Source organism: Schistocerca nitens, chromosome 1 (assembly GCF_023898315.1).
Source record: "Schistocerca nitens isolate TAMUIC-IGC-003100 chromosome 1, iqSchNite1.1, whole genome shotgun sequence".
NCBI classification, from domain to species: Eukaryota; Metazoa; Arthropoda; class Insecta; order Orthoptera; family Acrididae; genus Schistocerca; species Schistocerca nitens.
This window is the reverse complement of record NC_064614.1, coordinates 110,022,137-110,044,608: the sequence shown is the minus strand read 5'-3', so window position 1 is coordinate 110,044,608 and position 22,472 is coordinate 110,022,137. Positions and strand designations below refer to the sequence as shown.

The 22,472-nt window shown below is 46.2% G+C and overlaps 1 protein-coding gene and 1 pseudogene across 1 annotated transcript in view; both read right to left on the bottom strand.

Annotated features, from left to right (window-relative positions):
* Positions 1-22,472, bottom strand: part of LOC126253606 (RNA-binding protein Musashi homolog Rbp6) — a 1,376,810-nt gene that overhangs the window by 279,009 nt on the left and 1,075,329 nt on the right. The window lies entirely within an intron of this gene.
* On the bottom strand, positions 19,407-19,524 carry LOC126209097 (5S ribosomal RNA; annotated as a pseudogene).

Genomic DNA, 22,472 nt, shown 5'->3' with positions numbered 1-22,472 from the left:
ATGAGTGATTTAAAATGGAATGGTCATATAAAGTTGATCGTCGGTAAAGCAAGATTCATTAGAAGAATCCTAAGGAAATGCAATCCGAAAATAAAGGAAGTAGGTTACAGTACACTTGTTCGCCCACTGCCTGAGTATTACTCACCAGTGTGGGGTCCGTACTAGATAGGGTTGATAGAAGAGATAGAGAAGAGCCAACGGAGAGTAGCGCGCTTCGTTACAGGATCATTTAGTAATCGCGAAAGCGTTACGGAGATGATAGATGAACTCCAGTGGAAGACTCTGCAGGAGACACGCTCAGTAGCTCGGTGCCGGCCGGTGTGGCCGTGCGGTTCTAGGCGCTACAGTCCTGCCTCGGGCATGGATGTGTGTTATGTCCTTATGTTAGGTGTAGGTAGTTCTAAATTCTAGGGGACTGATGACCTCAGAAGTTAAGTCCCATAGTCCACAGAGCCATCTGAACCATTTTTTGAACCAGAACACTTGCGGTTCTAGGCGCTGCAGTACGGAACCGAGGGACTGCTACGGTCGCAGGTTCGAATCCTGCCTCGGGCATGGATGTGTGTTATGTCCTTACATTAGTTAGGTGTAGGTAGTTCTAAATTCTAGGGGACTGATGACCTCAGAAGTTAAGTCCCATAGTCCACAGAGCCATCTGAACCATTTTTTGAACCAGAACACTTGCGGTTGTAGGCGCTGCAGTACGGAACCGTGGGACTGCTACGGTCGCAGGTTCGAATCCTGCCTCGGGAATGGGTGTGTGTGATGTCCTTAGGTTAGTTAGGTTTAAGTAGTTCTAAGTTCTATGGGACTGATGACCTAAGATGTTACGTACCATAGTGCTCAGAGCCATTTGAACCATTTTTTTTTTAACCAGAACATTATGACCACCGACCTGCCATCGGTATAAAAGCGTCCAGGCGATTGGAGCGTCACCCGGTGAGGAATGACTGCTAGTCAGACACACGCACGGTGCATGTAGTATCAGTGAGGGTGCTTTCCGTGTGCAGAATGGGGAAGCTGCGCGATCTAGTTGAGTTTGACTGAGGGCAGATTGTCATAGCTCGGAGTTTCGGCACGAGCATTTCGGAAACCGCACAACCTCTCGGGTGTTCAAGGAGTGCTGTGGTGAGTGTATTTAACACGTGGCGAAACCAAGGTGAAACCACTTCCAGACGTCGGGCGGTTGGGCGGCCACTCCTCAGTACGGGGTCGGACGTTGTTGGCTGGGCAGACTGGAAAATCAGGACAGGCGGCGAACTGTGGCGGAACTAACATCAATTCTGGGCAGAGAACAAGTGTATCTGAACACACAGTGTACAGATGGGCTTCCGCAGCCGACGACATGTGAATGTGCCAATGTCAACACCACGACATCGGCAACTACGACTGAAATGAGCACGTGACCATCGGTACTGGACGCTGGCAGAGTGGCAACGCGTTGCATAGTCTGATGAATTCAAATACCTTCTTCATCATGCCTACGGGAGAACGCGAATCCGTCGCCTTCCGGGGGGAACAAATCCTTGACACCTGTAGTACAAGCTGGGTCCTTTCTGCTCTGGGGAACATTCACGTGAGCATCCATAGGTCCAGCGGAACTCGTGTAAGGTACCATGACTGCCAGGGAGTATCATAAGCTGCTTGCAGACCATGTACGCCCCTCCATGACGATCATATTTCCCCATAGCATTTTTCAGAGAGATAATGTACAGTGTCACAAGGCCAGGAATGTGATGGAGTGGTTCGAAGAACACAGTGGCGAGTTCCAGCTGATGCGCTGCCCCCCCCCCCCCCTCCCTCCCCTCACCATCCAACTCTCCAGATATGAACCCGATCGAACACATCTGGAATGTGACTGAACCTGGCGTCAGAGCGCGTCACCCCTCCATAGAATTTAAGGGAATTAGGTGACTTGTGTCTGCAGATGTGGCAACTCCCTCCATCGACGTACGGAGGCCTCATTGCTTCCATGCTACGACGCGTCACTGCTTTTATCCGTGCAAAGATTGACATACCGGCTATTAGGTAGATAGTCATAATGTTCTGGCTGATTAGTGTGCAAAGACTTTAGTTCCAAGGTCAAGAAGCTCACATAGTCAGGAACTGGACAGCACTGAAGGGGCATAAGTTGTGGATTGGCAGTCACTGGTCTCTCAACTGCAGTAAATTATGAAGGCGGGAGACACACACACACACACACACACACACAGAGAGAGAGAGAGAGAGAGAAAATGGCTCTGAGCACTATGGGACTTAACATCTATGGTCATCAGTCCCCTAGAACTTAGAACTACTTAAACCTAACTAACCTAAGGACATCACATAACACCCAGTCTTCACGAGGCAGAGAAAATCCCTGACCCCGCCGGGAGTCGAACCCGGGAACCCGGGCGTGGGAAGCGAGAACGCTACCGCACGACCACGAGCTGCGGAGAGAATATATATATATATATATATATATATATATATATATATATATATATATATATATATATATATATGTGTGTGTGTGTGTCTGTCAAATGGTGATACGACGTCGGCAGATCGGTTGCATCTACTGGTGCGGCAGCAAGGATTAGTCTGTGATACCGATGCGGTCGTTATTTCGAACCATCTTCATAATTTTTATTTGGCGAGTTTTCGCAACTAGCTAGCAACATAGTGACTAAACTTCACTCTCGTACCACATAGAGGATACCTGTTGACTCTGCCAGCAACACCTCTTATTATTATTGTGACGTTGGTTGTCTCGGTCTTTCACCATACATGTTTCTTACTTCGTTCACGGCCGTGGATAACGATAACGTTCTCATTACACCTGAGAACGTTGGCTGCAGTATAACTACCTCTATATAACTTAACTGTATCAACGTTTTGTCCTCGGTCCTGGCGACAATTCAATTAACCAGAATAGCCAATATATGGCAAGCAACATACACGTTCTCCCCAGGACATTGACGCTGCGTACTAAAAATATGTAGCCTATATATATACGAACGCAGGTGAGTTAATTTCCCTTACACACGTCAAACTCGGAGAAATATGACTGTCTCCAAAATATTGCTACGACCGCCACAATTTTAAAAATAAATAAACCAAACTTTTTATTCCGAGCTCCGCCGCAATAAGCGAACGCAAATGTGCCCAACTTTAGCTCGCTGTCTGAATAGAAACTGGGAATATGGAAAATAAAATGAAAAAAAAAAAGAATTCCACCAACGCGTGTTTCGCACGTTATTTAAATTTCATACAGGCGCGGCCCCGTAGTTTTTGTTTTTTTGCTTTTTCTTCTGTGACGTTTTTCGTTTCCGCTGCGCCACAGAGGTGTGTTACCCGATAAATATGCAAATAGAGCAGCGTCAGCGCTACCACAGTGCGCCCTGGAGAACGGGTTACGCCGCTAGGCGAGAGACGTGGCGACGCCAGCGACACTCCCGGCGGCGGTGCGAACTAATTTCGCCGAGCACGTTCGGCGAGTACTTCGAATTTGTGTCGTCTCAGAGGTCGACGCACGAAGAATTTTACTAAACTCACTCTTTCAAATAAGATATTCATATATTTTGTTTTTTAGTACATGGAGATGGCCTTTGAATATTGAACGTTTAAAGAAAGAACTGGCCCGTTGGATATACTGCTACATTATACCATTACCGTGAGATGTAAATGAAGCATACACACACGCACACGCACACACACACACACGCACACACACACACACACACACACACACGCGTCTCTCTTCTCATGGCGCTGGGTGGCTGTCCTAATAATTTACCCCAAGATAATTGACTCCTAGATCTAGTCCACCTCTTATATCTACAAAACAACACGCAGCATCCTCCTCTTCACATTCCTAGACTATCCTAAGACTGTAATGGCGTATGGCATTCCGACATCCAAATGCATCCGATATGAGCTTCCAAATAGCTACGTCCGCCTAATTGCGTCAACAGTACAGCCTATATAAGAATCAACTATCTCCATTCCTGCATTCTCCATACACCTGGAAACCTGTCTTAAGTATTTCTACTAGCACTGTTCCTTTATCATCTATACTCACTTTTCAAACACCTATGACGTCATCTCCGGTGCTACACCTCCTGCAAACATGAGTCTCAGCACTACTCTATTCACAATTCTTGAGATCATTTGCCTGCTGCTGTGCCCATATCAGGGCACTCCAAACCAGCATCGTTTCATCTCCAAAGACGCCACATCATTTACCCAGGAAATTTTACCAATTACTCTTCTCAGATCATGAAGTAATCACTGTGTAAGCTATCTACCCTATAAACGTAAACTAACCCAATTGTCTCATCCAAATTGAGGGCTCCAAACCCCCCCCCCCCTTTTTCTCCTGCCCAGCTGCAATCTCCCGCTTCCTACATCCCACGTATCAAACCATCCCCCTATACACATCCCACATGTTTTTCAATATGGTGTCCTCTACAATGCCTTCTCCATCCTAGTCACTTACCTAGAGTTTTCACGACCCACCACCATCAACATCCCTACAGAGCAGTACAACTTACATCAGTGTCATCAGGCGATGAATTCGTCACTGGTTTTTTTTCAGTTTGTAAACCAAAGGCTGAAGAACAAGTGCGTGGTTGGCTCAGACTTTTTCTCGTCTCCCCCCCCCCCCCACCTCCCCAATATCTTAGTCTGATGTGAACACTCTTAATATTTCATGAATGCTTCGTGGTATCTAACCAATGCATGCCAAAAGTGAAAGTTTGGATATGACTACTACCTTTCTTCCCTCGAGAGCTCCAGAAAGAACTAAGATATTTAAAATCAAAGAAAAAGTAAATAATAGAACTCTATTACTTTTTTTACCTGTTGGACGTTGCGTCACATTAATGTCTGGAAAGAAGTGTTTCGCATGAATATGAAAAAATGGTCCGAGTATGACAGCGGAGATTTTTTAATTTAATGTTCGGACATTTAGCAAAAAGCAACTTCTTAAATTTCAAGTCCGGTGAATTCAGTACATTATATTTTGCTCTTTTAGAGTTTCTAACATATTAACACATAAGGTAACGTAAAACACTGTCTATATCCAAATGTATTTACTGTACAGTGCAGTTGATAACATTTGAAATCAACGCCCATACTTGAGTCGCTGTAAAAATAGGGTAAGAAGGTGGAACCTACAATGTTCCATTAGTACTAATATTCACATTTAGCGTACATAACCGCTCATTTTCAAGCATTTCAGGATCAACCTCTCCCTCATGCACGGACTGCAATAGCCGCTTGCAGTATTAACGGGGAGAAAAAGTATTTGACTTGTTCAGTCTATGCATTGCCGGTATTGTGCAAGTTTCAATTTCATTTTATTCACCGATCTGTCGACAACTGCTATAGAGACGCCAGTACGAAAACTATACATTGAGCACTGATTTTCTCGTTCATCTTGCCAAGGCCGTTCCTAATTTGTCTAGTTTAGTTTTCTATCTTAGTTTTCCGCTTTCACAGAATTTTTTTTATAATATGTAACACTCCTAATTTTCATCTTAAAGTGTTAGTGCCACGTTTTATCTACTCTGAAGCAACTTTTTTTTTTCAATCTGAGGGACTTCCATTTGTTTGTATTTCTTGAAGGTACTTCTTCATTGGAGCCCTGCACTACGACCCAAGTACTAACATAGTAACTGCCATCAACCTGCACATATATTCAGTCAGGTTTTGACAATATTTCAGAGTTGTGCAAAAGGTTATCAACTAGATTTAAATTTTCGGAAACGTAATTATGCACTTCACAAAACTAAAAAGCGCCTAGTATCCTGTGACTAAAATACGTAAGGGTCAGAGGTGGAATCGGTCGGTTCATACAAACTCCTGGGTGTAACTAACTGTGCAGTCAGAATCTGGACGTCAGTTCGTTTGTAGGATAATAGGGAAATGGAATCAGTCTACAAAGGAGACTGCTTACAGAGCACTCACGAGACTTATCCTAAGATATTGGCGATGGGTGTTGGGCCCTTACGAGATAGGAATAACACGATATATTGAGCACCATGGATGATCATAAAATCTTTCTGACTCATAGGAGAACGTCTCGGCAGTGGTGAAACAACTGAACTGGCAAACTCTTGAAGACGGACGCAAACTTTTCCGTGAAAGCTGAGCTAGAAAGTTGTAAGAACCAACACAAAGCGATAAATCTAGGAATAATCGATGTATCGCTACCGTAGAACAGTGAAGTGGGGAGTAGACTATTTACAGCGTCCAGACTGGGGTTTAAACGGTCATACTCCCCGCGCTCCATACGTGGATGGAACAGGAGGAAGCCGTAATATAATGGGAAGTACTCTCTGCCACGCACTTCACAGCGGTATGCAGATCTCGTAGATCATATTGTGAGACTTTAGAATGGGTTATATTTCTTATTTTTCGTCTGAAACTATTCGCTATATTGTCGCGTATCCTGTAGTCACTAGGATCTAGTGGGTGAAAACGTAACGTCGTTACGATGTCACTCCATTCTATCCTTGATGGAGCAGCAGAACTACCAGACGTTAATACTGGGAGATGAATAAGTTGTAACTGGAGCTTAGCTGACACAGGCTGTACATCGTCCCTTAAAACTATTGCGCCCTTCCCTGGAATACCAATTCGGAGGTACGTCTGAGAGTAGAAAATGCTTCAAAAATTCTGGTACGCGGTTGCGAGTTCACAGAGATAACGTTTATCGTGTCCTGTAATGGTCTCCGGTCTGTCAAAGCGACGGGCGAAATTCAGCGGGAGCGCGACGCGACTGTGTCTGATGCCCCTGGCTAATAAGCTCTCAGGAACGTACGGCACATTAGCTCCAGGAACGATGCCAGCTGCAGATGACATGACCGCCTGGCCTCCCAATTTCCGCAGAGTGCTGATAGTGGCAGAGCCGTTCGCACACAAGTAAACTAAACGGCCAAAAACAAGCAGAAAGGAGAGAAAGAGGGAGAGAGCAGGGAGACCGTGTCCAGGTCCAAGCGGCAGCTACGAAGAACGACGCGGAATTTTTTTCCCCTATCGTCCAGGGGGAACAGTTATGAGGAGCGAGTACTAAAAGGCCCGGCTGGCGACATATTCGGGCGATCCGGCAGAGCTGAGCCGAGCGGGTCGCAGAAGCAGTTTTACGTCGCGCGACAGGCCGCCGGCTAATGAAGCGGCCCTCCCCTCGCAGCGGGGCAATTTCGCGGCACGGCCGGCGCTACATAGCGCGCGCGCAGTTAGTGACGTCATCAATCATGCGCCTGGTCACTGGCCAGCTGCCGCTGACGTCAGAGCCGAGCGCGCGCGCCCATTGGCCGGCGCGGCCGCCGTTGTAGCACAGGGCTGCAGCGCCTGGCGCGCGACAGCCTGGAGTGTGTGCGGCGTCGCACGGGAGCGCTCGGGCCGTAAACAAGTGGGTAACGAACAAAACACTCGCGAGGCGGGGGCAGCGTGATGTGTGGCACTTGGGCGCCTGCCGCCAGCACGCGCCGCTGCGCTCACTGTGGCCTTGGTGACGAAAGCTGCGCTGTCACTGGTGCTAGTTTACGAGCTGAAAGCCCTAGCTTATAGCGAGTTTGAACAATGTAGAGTGCACCACAAGTACTTCTACAAACATTGGGAACCGGCTGCTCACACCGAGGCAAAATATAAGTTCATATAAACCTGCGCTTGTAATTCCTTAGTTTTCGCATGCAATAAGTGTTGGATGGTTATAATTAAAGTGCATCTAATTACAAAGGTCCAGTGTGGCCTGGAACTATAGTATGACACGAAACTTGGTCAAGATTGTAATGCATTAATGCGAAATGGATTTGCGCTGGAAACAAATTGATTCTTAATTTCGGCCACCAGATGCAAATCTGGCGCTGTGAATGCAAGACAGACATACTGAAATGCTTCCATATGTAATGGTTTAGGAATGGGATGTGGGACAGGAAAGGGCAAACAAGTTCATTGTGTTGTCAACAACCGCTTACGCAGTTTATTCAGTAGGAGCACTGGAGAATCTGTACAGCGCCATATTTACATCTGGCGGCCAAAACTGGAACTAATTTTTTTCCAGCGTAAATCGGTTCCGCATTAATGCATTAGCATAGGTACCAAGCTTCGCTGCAGTGCAATAGTCATGGCTCTACTGGACGTCTGTGAGTTGCTGGATTTTAATTATAACTATCCGTTATATTCTGGTTTATATGGGTATAATATGCAACCAGTGCTTTTATGAATTTTGATACTACTAAATTTTTCAAGTTTTCATTTTGTTTCTTGTGTCTTCTGAGTTACTCCGACGGCTATGCGGAGGGCCCAGGTTTTTTCCCAATACTGCCATGGATTTTTCCTCGATGGGAGCGTTCGACCGGGCAGCGGTTGGGCACAGCGGAAAGAATACAGAACGGTGATTCGGAGGACGTGGGAAAATTTTTCTTTTTATTTTCCGTATTTTTCATTACTTACACTGCAAATAAACCGAAATAATCCTCGACGAAAAGGAAAGGAAAGGAAAAGGAAAACTTCGGTTTAAAAATATATTTTCCAAATCAGATTGTACATATAGTGTCCATGACGACTTTGCAAATAACTTCATAAGAAGCATACAGGATTTCCTTATTCCTTTAGTTTCATTTTCACGTTCGAGCCGTTCTCGGCAGCTGCAAGTTAAGAATAGGTTTCCGTTGCAGATGAAATCGGCGCACTGGGAGTGACATATCACGTCTCCAGAAGATTGCCTGAAAGTACGTTCCACTGTACATCGCTAATATTTGGCGAAATGATGCGGTAGGCGTGGTTTGGTGACAAGCTGTGCTGACGGAGAACCTTTTAAGAATGTAAACCAACTTCATTTCTCCATAGAACCTTTAAAACAGCCATGTAATTATTAAAATGAAGTAACCATTTGGTGATAGAAGACTGTCTTCCTGGCATGTTTATAGTTTGACGCCAAGTGCATTTGGTGAATACAATAATACCCATATACACTGTTAATTTAAAACACAGTTAAAGTTCGCCATTCACAACTTGTGAGCCATTCTTTGATGAGTTATCATCTAACGTATTCAAATAATCTAATAATGACCTTCTAAGAAGTCGAAACAGTTTACGGCTCAATTTGTGGTACACGATAATAATACACTACCTGACGAAAAGAATTTAAGTACCCAGAAGAAATAGTCGGATGTCAGTGTAATTTAATATACGTAAAGGATTAAGAGTTTTTTTTTCTCTGTGGTAGGTAGAACGGCCACCAAAATTGCATTACAGTCGTTCGACTGAGGTGTCGGCATAGTGAGCAGCGTGATATGTTAAGTGATTCCTGCCGAGGACACAGAGATTCCAATCGCACGTGGAAGACAGCGGTAGCAGCTCCTGGCAAAATTTTAAAGGAATCTCAATGTGGGCGTCCAGTTGGCTGACTGCTCAATTTGTGTAATATCCTGTTTTGTGGGGCAATCAGGTGACAGTGGACCGATGCCTTGGGTGATGGTGTTAATTATGATGATGATGATGATGATGATGACGATGCCGATGTTTGGTTTGCGGGGCGCTCAACTGCGCAGTCATCAGCGCCCGTACAAATTCCTAATCTGCACACAATCCAATCTCGTCACTTTCCGAATGAGGGTGAGACGATGAGGACAACACAAATATCCAGTCCACGGGCGGAGAAAATCCCCAATGCGGCCGGGAATCGAACCTGGGACCCCGTGATTCAGAGGCAGCAACTCTAGCCACTAGACCCCGATGTCTTGGACTGTGTGGGAAGGTATAGACAGGCACATTCCACGTCAAGATTCCGGTAGACAACGTCTGACCACCACAAGTGAGGACCGCCGTATTGTGCACCAAGCTCATCGTAAACACTACACATTGATAACCTCAGCGCTGAGAGCGCATAAACAACAACCAACCAACGTAAACACTACACATCTGAGCCAGCCATCAAGTAAAGAATTCCCTGCATTATTCTGTGTCATCTCGGGCCATTTTTGGGTGACTAGTTGCACTTGGAATATGGAGATACCATTCCATGCATAGGCTGCGTTTGGAGTGGTGAAGGGACCGGAAAGAGTGAACCACTGATGAATGGCGAATGGGATCGCACGGTGTTCAGTGATGAATTGCGTATCTGCGCTACCCACGGATGACCATCGTCAGCAGTATGGCGGTCGCCTAGGGAGAGGTTCCATTCTTCGAATGTTGTGAGGCACAGCAGGTTTACTCCAAGAGTCATGGTTGGTTGGGTGATTTCTGTGAGGGGATCAAACAGCGAGGTCATCGGTCCCATCGGGCTAGGGAAAGATGGAGAAGGAGGTCGGCCGTGCCTTTTCAAAAGGACCTTCCCAGCATTTAGGGAAATCACGGAAAACCTAAATCAGGATGGACGGATGTTGCTTCGAACCGTCGTCCTCCTGAATGGGAGTCCAGTGCGCTAACCTCTGCGCCACCTCGTCCGGTGGAGTCATGGTGTGGGGAGTCATCAGTCACAACCACATACGTTAGTGACTGAGGAAACTCTGCCGGTAGAACGGTACGCCTTGGCCATCCTGTGTCCTCAAGTGTTACCTTCAAGCTCGTCCACACATGGCACGTCACTGTATCAATTCCACGTGATCTTGAGGGACTTTTGTGACCGGCAAGATCCAACGATGTGCCCTAGATTGAAAATGTGTGCCACCAGCTCAGAAGTCAACTCCATACCAGCGCCACTATATAGAATACGACGAACAGTTACAATAGCTGTACGACTTTACGATACCGTTTTCAATCGAACAAGAGCGTGCATCCACGTCTGACGGGGGGCAACGTCATACTAATGAGTTTGCTCATACTGCCACCGAGATGTAACAGGTAGTGTATTGCGTTTGTTTTTATTCAGATCATATATTGCTACATCCTTTCCAATACATACAGACTATATAGAATGTTTTTGAAAAGTTTCATGGCGAGTGATAAAGCATCTTTGCATTAAGATTGCGTGATGAATAAGCCACTATGTTATGTGTCTCAAAGATAATACACTGAAGAGCCAAAGAATCTGGTAGTCGAAACACGACGTGGCCTGGAGTCGACTAATGTCTGAAGTAGTGCTGGAGGGAACTGACACCTTGAATCCTTCAGGGCTGTCCATAAATCCGTTAAGAGTACGAGTGGGTGGAGATCTCTTCTCAAAAGCACGTTGCAAGGCATCCCAGATACGCTCAATAATGTTCATGTCTGGGAAGTTTGGAGGCCAGCGGAAGTGTTTAAACTCGGAAGAGTTTTGCTGGATCCACTCTGTAGAAATTCTGGACGTTTGGCGTCTCCCATTGTCCTGCTGGAATTGCCAAAGTCCGTCGAAATGCACAATGGAAACGAATGGATGCAGATGATCAGAAACGACGCTTACGTACGTGTCATCTACCACAGTCGTATATAGACGTATCAGGGGTCCCATATCACTCCAACTGCACACGTCCCACACCATTAAAGAGCCTCCACCAGCTTGAACATTCCCCTGCTAACATGCCGACTAGGCAACATGTTTCCAGTCATCAACAGTCCAATGTCGGTGTTGACGGGCGCAGGAGAGGCGTAAAGTTTTGTGTCGTGCAGTCATCAATGGTACATGAGTGGGTCTTCGGCTCCGAAAGCCCATATCGATGGTGTTTCGTTGAATGGTTTCCACGCTGAGACTTGTTGATGGCCTAGCATTGAAATCTGCATCAATTTGCGGTAGGGTTGCACTTGTGTCATTTTGAACGATTCTCTTCAGTCGTCGTTGGTCCCGTTCTTGCAGGATATTTTTCTGGCCGCAGCGATGTTGGAGATTTGATGTTTTACCGGATTCCACTGTAGCAGCACCAACTGGTCTAACAACTGCGTCGTTCAAATGGCTCTGAGCACTATGGGACTCAACTTCTAAGGTCATCAGTCCCCTAGAACTTAGAACTACTTAAACCTGAATAACCTAAGGACATCACACACATCAACGCCCGAGGCAGGATTCGAACCTGCGACCGTAGCGGTCGCGCGGTTCCAGACTGTAGCGCCTAGAACCGCTCGGCCACAGCGGCCGGTTCATAGTTAAGGTATGGTCCCTTTACTGAGCTTAAGAATACGTAACCGCTCGGCCACCCCGGTCGGCAACAACTGCGTCAGAACTTTTATATACAGTGTGTAAACTTTTAGATGGCAGACCTCTCCCTAGTCCTGAATCAGTAGAAGTCGGTAAACGTCGGGAGGCTTCGGTAGGCACGCAGTTTCGACTGCTGCCAACATTACGTAGCTGACTGTGTTATACAAGGTAGCCATTGTCGTCTGCTTCGTTATTGTTTTGCGCTGTACTGTTCTGCGTGTTTTTACTGTGCAGTTGGGCTAAACATTATCAAAATGAGTGAAGAGGCAGTTGCTGGTCCACCTTGGGAGTCGCCAACAACCCCTACCGGTAGGCCTACGGTTAGAAGGAAACCAGTATTACGTGGCGATGGTCGCAAAATTATATTGCGTGTGATTGAATGCTGTGAAAGGGAAAGGGAGCAGAAAAAATTGCTTCACCCCATTTACAAATCTTCAGTGAGAGCTGCTACATACACAGGACAAAGCGTGCGTAGCATTGGAAGATTCAAACAGTTTTCCAAGAATCATCCTCGCCTATCACCACAAACGCTTGGCAAGAAAAAGTGAGTTTCCATTTCAGATATTTTGTTCGCGATCACTTTGAAGGAGCCCCCTATTTCGTCCGAATTACCTTATATTTCATTTTTCCTTGCTACCGTATTGCAATCGGATGAATGGTTTGTGAGCGCATAGTAGTCAAACACACACACACACACACACACACACACACACACACACACACATATATATATATATATATATATATATATATATATATATATATATATATTAATGTACATGACGATTTCAGTTTCGTTTACGAACAACATTTGAAGCGAGTTTTACTTCCAAGCCTTTCGACAGCTTTCGTGTAAGCATGACGCGCAATATGTAGTGTCAGCACTGCAAAGCGCATAGTAGACAAACATACATATATTCATTTATACATATATAGATTTTAATGTACATGACGATTTCAGTTTCGTTTACGAACAACATTTGAAGCGAGTTTTACTTCCAAGCCTTTCGACAGCTTTCGTGTAAGCATGACGCGCAATATGTAGTGTCAGCACTGCAAAGCGCATAGTAGACAAACATACATACATTCATTTATATATATATATATATATATATATATATATATATATATATATATATATATATATATATATTTTAATGTACATGACGATTTCAGTTTCGTTTACGAACAACATTTGAAGCGAGTTTTACTTCCAAGCCTTTCGACAGCTTTCGTGTAAGCATCACGCGCAATTTGTAGTGCCAGCACTGCAACTGATAGACGTGCCTTGTGTCCCCCCCCCCCCCAACGATTCCTCACCCCTCGGCAGTCAAAGGTTGGTTCCTCCTCTCCCCGCACTCCCCTCACAACTCCGCCGTCTTACACTGTGGGCGATCCCGAGGGCAACGCTGTATCCTGCCTGTTTACATACGTTTGTATTTAAATACGAATGCCTATACCATTTCCTTTGGCGCTCCAGTGTAACATACTGTGAAAGGTATGTTGTTCACAAAGAAATCGAATTTGAGTTATCTGATAACCGTCTGTCCTTGACATAAAGCCTGATATTTCACAGAGTCTGTCGAAACATTACATGTGAACTCAACGTCAGCAAAGGGTTGTGGACGGTAGATATGTAAGCAACGCAAAATGTGACCCTCTCTCGCCATTGTGACCGTCAGTACACCACATGCACAGTCTGAGCATCCAAAAACCATCGTTCATTAAACAAAGTGAACCTGAATTTCATCGACTGGTGACTACGGGTCCATTATACCAAAATACCCAGAAAGCATACCTGCACAACATCCGAAACTTCGTGAGTAGGGCTCACCCGTACGCTCTTGTAGTTTACACAAACAGAAACTGCAAGAGGAAAAAAAAATGTATCAGTAGCTGGCCAGCAGCGCAGAGTACAGATTCGAGCGCAGCGTCACTGCCGGTCAGCGCAGTATCTGCATCAGCATCTGGCGACCGCGCCAGGACGCGGCCGCGGCTGACCGCAGTGGACCTATCTGGTGGCCGGCGGCGGTCAGCGCGTTCGCAGATAACGCCGCTTAATGGCTGCGCCGCCCCACAGCGGCGCTCGTAAAAAATACCCGCCGTCCACCCATATTCCCATACTGCCGCGCTGATACGGACCGGTCCACAACTTTTTTCCCCTCTTTAACGTCATCTTTTCCCGTTTTTGCCATGAGTTACGGACTCTATACCGCAGGCACAGCTCCTCCTGGGGGAACAAGTGGTATGTGTGCACAATTTCGTATACTGTAAGAGATACTTACACACTCTACACTACTGGCCATTAAAATTGCTACACCAAGAAGAAATGCAAATGATAAACGGGTATTCATTGGACAAACATATTATACTAGAACTGACATGTGATTACATTTTCACGCAATTTGGGCGCATAGATACTGAAAAATCAGTACACAGAACAACCACCTCTGGCGGTAATAACGGCTTTGATACGCCTGGGCATTGAGTCAAACAGAGCTTGGATGGCGTGTACATGTACAGCTGCCCATGCAGCTTCAACACGATACCACAGTTCATCAAGAGTAGTGACTGGCGTATTGTGACGAGCCAGTTGCTCGGCCACCACTGACCAGATGTTTTCAATTGGTGAGAGATCTGGAGAATGTGCTGGCCAGGGCAGCAGTCGAACATTTTCTGTATCGAGAAAGGGCCGTACAGGACCTGCAACATTCGGTCGTGCATTATCCTTCTGAAATGTAGGGTTTCGCAGTGATCGAATGAAGGGAAGAGCCACGAGTCGTAACAAAAATGGTTCAAATGGCTCTGAGCACTATGGGACTCAACTGCTGTGGTCATCAGTCCCCTAGAACTTAGAACTACTTAAACCTAACTAACCTAAGGACATCACACACATCCATGCCCGAGGCAGGATTCGAAAAATGGCTCTGAGCACTATGCGACTTATGAGGTCATCAGTCGCCTAGGACTTAGAACTAAGTAAACCTAACTAACCTAAGGACATCACACACATCCATGCCCGAGGCAGGATTCGATCCTGCGACAGTAGCGGTCACGCGGTTCCAGACTGAAGCGCCTTCAACCGCACGGCCACACCGGCCGGCCGCAGGATTCGAACCTGCGACCGTAGCAGTCGCACGGTTCCGGACTGCGCGCCTAGAACCGCGAGACTACCGCGGCCGGCCTGGTCGTAACTTATGAAATGTAACGTCCACTGTTCAAAGTGCCGTCAATGCGAACAAGAGGTGACCGAGACGTGTCGGGTGATATGCCACTATGGCGATGACGAATACACGCATCCAATGTGTGTTCACCGCGATGACGCCAAACACGTATGCGTCCATCATGATGCTGTAAACAGAACTTGGATTTATCCGAAAAAATGACGTTTTGCCATTCGTGCACCCAGGTTCATCGTTGAGTACACCATCGCAGGCGTTCCTGTCTGTGGTGCAGCGTCAAGGGTAACGGCAGCCATGGTCTTCGAGCTGATGGTCAATGCTGCTGTAAACGTCGTCGAACTGTTCGTGCATATGGTTGTTGTCTTGCAAACATCTGTTGAATCTGTTGAGACGTGGCTGCACGATCCGTTAAGATGCCTGTCATCTCGACTGCTAGTGATACGAGGTCGTTGGGATCCAGCACGGCGTTCCGTATTACCCTCCTGAACCCACCGATTCCATATTCTGCTTACAGTCATTGGATCTCGACCAACGCGAGAAGCAATGTCGCGATACGATTAACCGCAATCGCTATAGGCTATAATCCGACCTTTATCAAAGTCGGAAACGTGATGGTACGCATTTCTTCTCCTTACACGAGGCATCACAACAACGTTTCAGCAGGCAACGCCGGTCAACTGCTGTTTGTGTATGCGAAATCGGTTGGAAACCTTCCTCATGTCAGCACGTTGTAGGTGTCGCCACAGGCGCCAAACTTGTGTGAATGCTCTGAAAAACTAACGATTTGCATATCACAGCATCTTCTTCCTGTCGGTTAAAGTTCGCGTCTGTAGCACGTCATCTTCATGATGTAACAATTTTAATGGCAAGTAGTGTATTAAACGCTTGACTGTGGATTCCGTCTGTGCTGATGGATAATTACTGTAAAATGAATGCAAAAGCGACAAGCAGTGTGGTAAGATGACATGGCGATGTATAACATGTAGGGCTGTGGCAGCCAGAACCAAATAGGCATCAAAGGAAGAAAGATCAACATCCCGTGGATGTAGTGGTCATTAGAGGTGGAGTGAGAGCTTAGCATGAGGAAGAATCGGAAAGGAACTCGGTTGCGTCCTTTCAAGGGAACGATCGTGGATAACCAGTGGGAAATTACTGCATATGTCTCACTGGTAAAACGAAGCCTGATACCTGTTTGAAGAATTCTTATAATTACAGATTGTATCTGTAGCTGGTGTTGTATCTATAGATTCTGCTGCCTTCAAGTTTCACTGTTAACCTTAAGCTCACTAGATGTGTCTCCAAAAGAAAATTCCGTCGATTGATTTTTCTTGTTTTTCTTATCCCACTTGCACAGCAAATGTTTACGTTAGCAAAGAAAGATGCGATTGGCAAACGAGACAGAAATACTGAACGACCAAGTGCTGCTTACAAATCTATGGGTGGCGGGGGGCATCTACTAACTGCAGAACGAGAAGAATGAGCACACGATGTGTTAAGAGGAAGAAGGACATTAGAACAAAAATCCAATGACAAGTAGGAGGATGGGTGTTGACTGTCACATTACAAACTGAAATTTGCATTTAATAATAACAAGCTTGTCATTTGGAATAATCTACCGAAATTTCAAATATTTTTAGTCATCAATACGATTCAAGTGCCTTTCTGGAAATATCTATCTTTAGTAAAAATATATGATGATTATTTGTGGCATTACCAATAGAAGTTTTAGGTCTCATGTCAAAATACCAGTGGGACACGCAGAGGATTATCTACATTTTCATAAGACGACCGTGCGAGAACAATAAGACATACAAAATGACACATAGCAGAGGAAAGAGCACTTCTCCAAGTTTCGATTCGTAATAGGTGCCGTGTCATACTTGCACTAAAGGAAAAGAGTGTCAGAACACGTAGACAAATCATTCGCTCTATACTGTTGCAACGAAGCAGTTCGCACCTACATATATGCAACCCAAAGAACAGATTTGCAATGCGGGCTGCTGTCGCCCTTTCACAAACAATTTGTGTCATTGAAGTAAATGCACGCACTCTTACACAGAATACTGAACATGACGAGAAACAACACTCAGGAAGTAGGGGACGAAGGAAAAAAGAATAGATTATACACTGATAAGAAATACACTCCTGGAAATGGAAAAAAGAACACATTGACACCGGTGTGTCAGACCCACCATGCTTGCTCCGGACACTGCGAGACGGCTGTACAAGCAATGATCACACGCACGGCACAGCGGACACACCAGGAACCGCGGTGTTGGCCGTCGAATGGCGCTAGCTGCGCAGCACTTGTGCACCGCCGCCGTCAGTGTCGGCCAGTTTGCCGTGGCATACGGAGCTCCATCGCAGTCTTTAACACTGGTAGCATGCCGCGACAGCGTGGACGTGAACCGTATGTGCAGCTGACGGACTTTGAGCGAGGGCGTATAGTGGGCATGCGGGAGGCCGGGTGGACGTACCGCCGAATTGCTCAACACGTGGGGCGTGAGGTCTCCACAGTACATCGATGTTGTCGCCAGTGGTCGGCGGAAGGTGCACGTGCCCGTCGACCTGGGACCGGACCGCAGCGACGCACGGATGCACGCCAAGACCGTAGGATCCTACGCAGTGCCGTAGGGGACCGCACCGCCACTTCCCAGCAAATTAGGGACACTGTTGCTCCTGGGGTATCGGCGAGGACCATTCGCAACCGTCTCCATGAAGCTGGGCTACGGTCCCGCACACCGTTAGGCCGTCTTCCGCTCACGCCCCAACATCGTGCAGCCCGCCTCCAGTGGTGTCGCGACAGGCGTGAATGGAGGGACGAATGGAGACGTGTCGTCTTCAGCGATGAGAGTCGCTTCTGCCTTGGTGCCAATGATGGTCGTATGCGTGTTTGGCGCCGTGCAGGTGAGCGCCACAATCAGGACTGCATACGACCGAGGCACACAGGGCCAACACCCGGCATCATGGTGTGGGGAGCGATCTCCTACACTGGCCGTACACCACTGGTGATCGTCGAGGGGACACTGAATAGTGCACGGTACATCCAAACCGTCATCGAACCCGTCGTTCTACCATTCCTAGACCGGCAAGGGAACTTGCTGTTCCAACAGGACAATGCACGTCCGCATGTATCCCGTGCCACCCAACGTGCTCTAGAAGGTGTAAGTCAACTACCCTGGCCAGCAAGATCTCCGGATCTGTCCCCCATTGAGCATGTTTGGGACTGGATGAAGCGTCGTCTCACGCGGTCTGCACGTCCAGCACGAACGCTGGTCCATCTGAGGCGCCAGGTGGAAATGGCATGGCAAGCCGTTCCACAGGACTACATCCAGCATCTCTACGATCGTCTCCATGGGAGAATAGCAGCCTGCATTGCTGCGAAAGGTGGATATACACTGTACTAGTGCCGACATTGTGCATGCTCTGTTGCCTGTGTCTATGTGCCTGTGGTTCTGTCAGTGTGATCATGTGATGTATCTGACCCCAGGAATGTGTCAATAAAGTTTCCCCTTCCTGGGACAATGAATTCACGGTGTTCTTATTTCAATTTCCAGGAGTGTAGATAATTATATTTGCAAAGTGAAGGCTTACTCAAGTGAAGCAAATTTAATTGTCCCATGGATAGAGCTCCCACATTAAGCAAATGAGGCAGCAAAGAAGAGTAAACGTGAAAAAAAGGTTAGTTCATAAATTAATATAGCTACGAAGTCTTTCGTGATTAATTCCTTACATGAAATGTTCTCAGTTTGCGTACCACGTCAAATTCGCATAAAATGCCAAGTTTTCCGTGATTGCCTCCGTCATTGTCGCCAGGGGCTAAGACTGACTTTCGTGAACAGGCGAGGCTCTCTCTGTTGAACGAATTTGACGCAGCAAAGAGACCGAGAACTTCTTATAAAAAACTAAAACTAAACTCCTCCGGAACAGGCCATGAAGGCCCAACGGTACCGACTGGCCGCCGTGTCATCCTCAGCCGACATGCGTCACTGGATGCGGATATGGTGGGGCATGTGGTTAGCACACCGCTCTCCCTGCCGTATGTCAGTTTCCGAGACCGGAGCCGCTACTTCTCAGTCAAGTAGCTCCTCAGTTTGCCTCACAAGGGCTGAGTGCACGCCACTTGCCAACAGCGCTCGGCAGACCGGATGGTCACCCATCCAAGTGCTAGACCAGCCCGACAGCGCTTAACTTCGGTGACCTCACGGGAACCTGTGTTACCACTGAGGCAAGGCCGTTGGCACGAAAACTTCTTATGGAAGTTCCTAAATGAAATCGAGGAAAGACTTGGACCAGTAGCGAGCAGTAACTCCACTGTGTGGGAAAGTAGGAGAATCGAAACAATTCATGACAGATCTATTCATGACGGATGCTATGTGAAGAGCTGATGATAATGGTTTTAATTGTTTGAGATAAGGCATAGGACAAAGTAGCCATTATAACCCATAAAAATAAAATAAAATTAATAAAAATGTAGGCATACAGCTGACCTCTAGGGTTAACACGATTTTTCTGACGGCCGCTTCTCCGTACAAAAACCTGGATTTTTTGCTACGAGCAATGAGATAATTTTTTGCCTGAAATAGTTTTGTAACATTTGAGAAGAGTTATTGATACACAGTATATTTTTCGACACTGCTATAGGAAAAATTAAGGAGAATAGGACGGTACAGTAATTAATGGAGCACATAATAAATGACAATATACGGGATGTTTCAGTAGGAATGGTAATTTTTTAGGAGGTGGTAATATATATGAACTGCAATAAAAAACGCCATACAACATGTGTCCGATTTTGAGTACAGAGATACAGCTGACTTCAATGCATTTTCGTTTCATGTGTTGGTACACCGGTTGCTATGGGTTGCTAAGGGGCGTATTTATTAAATGTCAGCAGTAGAGTGTGAACTTGTGCTTTAGTTTACATTGAAGTTTTCACTGTGATTTGCTCAAACAATGGTTCAAATGGCTCTGAGCACTATGGGACTTAACTTCTGAGGTCATCAGTCCCCTAGAACTTAGAACTACTTAAACCTAACGAACCTAATGACATCACACACGTCCATGCCCGAGGCAGGATTCGAACCTGCGACCGTAGCGGTAGTTCCAGACTGTAGCGCCCAGAAGCGCTCGGCAGGCTGTGATTTGTTGCCCACGTCGACTGTCTTGTAGCGTGTAAACATGCCGCACGTATTTACACATGCTGAATATTCCGATACTGTATTTGTGTACGGATTTTGTAATGGGAAACCTGCTGCTGCTTGCAGAGAATACGGCATACGATTTCCTAACCGCAGTGTGTTTACTCGTGTGTCCAATACACTGCGTGACACAGGTACGGTGCCCAGCACTCGTATTCTCTCTGAACGTGTAAACAAATGGACTGTGGATGAAGCAGAAGTCATTGTTCAGTCGATAGAACGTAGTCCTTCAACAATCATACGAAGAATTTTTCCACGTATCTAGTGATGGGGAGCTCGTGAATGAGTCGTTCAAATGAACGCTTCACTCCAGTGAAGTGTGAACTAACCACTCAATTTCAATGAACTGGTACTTCAAACTCTTCACAGATAGCACACTCCACACTTTTTTCTAGTTCACTCACTCTCTCCCCCTCCCCCTCTCCCACTACATCGGCGCTACGTCACTCTTTCTCCCTTCACTTCAGTCCTCCCTCTACTGCCTGTCGAGGAATCGCGCGGTGTTTGTGGGGAACGACAGGTTTACGAGTGGCTGGGGAGGTGAGGGGCGAAGAGAATGTAGCGTCAGCTGCTTCCTACAGTGCTGACATCATTACCCGTGACTATTTGTGCAGTTAAACTTCGCGTCTACGGGTAGCCTACCGTTGGCAGCGCTTGCAGACAAATGAATACTAAAGATACAAACAAAGAGGCTGGCTGTGTGAGCACGCACAGCCAACATGAAAATAAGAGGTTTGTTAATAACACTGAAAGAGGGATTTTACGTGAAATCGTACCAGTGACTACAGGTGACAGTTTACGTTTTGAATCTGGAGGGTTATTACTCTCAACAAAAATAAAATCTACAGGAAAACTTCTGAATAATTACTTAACGTAGGTATATAGACTTTGTGACAGTGGTAAACATACTCATTCTATTTTGGATTAAGTTTTAAAAGGAACATAAAATTGGACTGCAATTCGTTGGTAGCCCTAGTTTTCAGTCCATGAATACAACAAATAATGTTTAATTTGGCAGATAAAGACTTTTTTGGGCGCTTCATGAGAAAATGTCGAGCAAGATTAAATGTAATACCTTCTTTATACGTGACAGGCTCCTCTGTTTATCTTTCCTTTGTCCCCCTCTACCATGCTCTATTTAAGTTAACTCAGACGCTGTAAGAGCGTAAAACGTTACGTGCACGTTATTGCATAGTTCGGCCATCTGTTGGTAAAATTATGAAGTATTACGAAGCTTTATTGTACGAGCGAGGCGAAGCGAGCGCAGCCGCGGCTGAGCGGCGAACTGAGCAACTTCGCCAGGCTTCCGTACTTCTAGAACGAACTACTTCATTTGAACGCTTCACGGCAAAGAGTGAAATGAATGAAGTAGTTCACGGGAATCAACGAGTTCGACCCATCTCTACACGTATCGGTGTTCCACATACAAAAGTACGGCGGGCATTACGTATGCACGGGTTCCTTCCGTATCATCAACAGCTCATTCAACACCTTCGAGCAGGACTTTAAGACAGACGATGGGAATTTTGTCACTGGATACTTTATAATCGCCAGGTAATCCCATTTTTACTCTTCAATTATGAAGCCACTTTCACTCGTGACGGCATCAGTAACACTCGTAATTCACATCAGTGGTCGATAGAAAACCCACATGCCATTGTGGAGGCACATTTTCAAGAATGCTCCTCTGTAAATGTGTGATGCGGTTTGATAGACAATCAGTTGAATGGGCCTGTTGTGTAACCGCATCGTCTTACGGGACCCCGTTATCTACACTTCCTTGAAAACGAGCTTGCAGCATTATTCTAAGAGATTCCTTTGGTTACAAGAATGCGTATGTTCATTCAGCATGATAGGGCTCCTGCAGTCGTCAGGTGACACATCATTTAAACCTAACATTCCGCGGAAGCTGCAACGGTAGATATGGGCACGTTTCTTGGCCACCAAGGTCCCCGACCTTACCCCTTCGGATTTCACCTGTGTGGATGC